This window comes from Cynara cardunculus, assembly GCF_001531365.2.
Source record: "Cynara cardunculus var. scolymus isolate 2C chromosome LG 11, CcrdV1, whole genome shotgun sequence".
In the NCBI taxonomy this organism is placed as follows: Eukaryota; Viridiplantae; Streptophyta; class Magnoliopsida; order Asterales; family Asteraceae; genus Cynara; species Cynara cardunculus.
The window spans coordinates 17019645-17021740 of record NC_037538.1 but is presented as its reverse complement, the minus strand read 5'-3'; positions in this window follow the sequence as shown (position 1 = coordinate 17021740).

Sequence of the window (2096 nt, the reverse complement as noted above, 5' to 3'; positions counted from 1 at the left end):
GTCCGAAAACAGATAAAGTTCGATTTGCTGTTTCTGTATTAAAATCAAATGCTTTATTCTGGTGGGAAGTTGAATCGTCTACCAGAACGGATGTTTTACAGACTCTGTTTTGGATAGAATTCATGGATCGATTCAAGAATCAATTTTGTCCTAAAACAGCAGTGAGACAAATGAAGGAAGATTTCCTGAAATTAGAACAAGGAAATGGAACAGTTCGGGAGTATACTGAAAGATTCATTGAATACTCTCGCTTTGCTGAACATTATGTTTCGACTGAATCCAGGAAGATAGAGAGGTTTATTTGGGGTTTGAAACCCTCAATTAGAGAGTTTGTTATTGCTATGAACCCCAATACCTTTCCACTAACAGTAGATGCAGCTGAGGTGATTGAACGAAATAAGAATAGATAATTGGAAGGAAAAGTTGTTGAGAAAAGAAAATAGGAGGGGCCTTCATCTTTTCGAGGACCGAAAACTATTAGATATGATAACAAATCTGAGCAGAAGATCAGTGAAAAAGTCTGCTCACAATGTCGACAGGTTCACCAAGGAGAATGCAAGATGGACCCAAGGAAATGTTATAAGTGCGGTGAGGCAGGTCATTTATCCAGAAATTTCCCAGCTAACCGAAGGTGTTTTAATTGCAATTCTCCGGATCATATTCGACCAAATTGCCCCTTGTTAAGAACTCCACAGTTAACAATGGGGAGTAATGCGTCAGGTACACGGGGAAGATCTACTGTAAACAGAGGAGGACAAGGAGGGGCACGGGGACGATCCTTCCAGATGACTAAGAAGAAGGCAGAAGTATCACCAGATGTAGTAACAGGTACATTCCTCTTGAATTCAATACGTGCTAAGGTGTTATTTGACTCTGGTGCAAACTTTTTGTTTGTATCACCATTGTTTGCTCAAACTGCATGTGTGAATTCTGTGCTACTTGATGATGAGTTAGTACTTGATACTGCTAATAGTCAAGAAACTGTTACTAGTGTGTACAATAACTATACTATTGTTATTGAGGACTGTGAACTTTCGATCCAGTTATTTCCTATGCCAATGAAAAATAATTTGACGTAGTAGTGGGTATGGACTGGTTGGCAAAGTATCAGGCTAGTATTGTTTGTAATCAGAAAATGATCAGAATTATTCAGCCAGACCAGAGAATAGTTGTTATTTATGGTGATCGTCAGAATCATCATACTAGTATCCTGTCAGTAATAAAAACCCAGAAAAGTATTTGGAAAAAGTGCCAAGGATATTTGGCGTATGTAATTGATTTAAAGAAAGAGAAAGGAAAAGAAGAATCGATTTCTGATTGTTAGTGAATATCCAAAAGTTTTTCCGGAAGACTTATCTGGATTACCACTAGATAGAGTTATTGAATTCCGAATCGATCTTATACAAGGAGCTGTACCAGTAGCAAAGGCGTCGTACCGTTTAGCTCCATCTGAATTGAAAGAATTGGTGGCACAATTGAAAGATTTAACTGATAAGGGATTTATTAGGCCTAGCACTTCACCTTGGGGTGGTCCGGTCTTATTTGTCAAAAAGAAGGATGGATCTATGCGAATGTGTATAGACTATCGTGAACTGAATAAGTTAASAATTAAAAACAAATATCCTTTACCAAGGATTGATGACTTGTTTGATCCATTGGTGGGAGCAAGTTATTTCTCCAAAATCGATTTGAGGTCAGGATATCATCAGCTTAAAGTCAGGGAAGAAGATGTTGCCACAACAGCATTCAGAACAAGGTATGGGAATCACAAATTCTTAGTTATGCCATTCGGTATAACTAATGCGCCCGCAGCCTTTATGGATTTGATGAATAGAGTATGTAAAGAATATCTTGATAAATTCGTTATTGTATTTATCGATGATATTCTTATATACTCTAAGACCGAAGAAGAACATGCAAAACATCTTCGTTTGATATTGAAAATGTTGAGAAAAGAAAAGTTGTACGGAAATTTATCTAAGTGTGAGTTCTGGTTAAGAGAAGTTCAATTTTTGGGCCATGTTATCTTAGAAGCCGGAGTACAAGTAGATCCAGTAAAAATAGAAGCAGTTGCAAGATGGGAAGCTCCGAAAAAT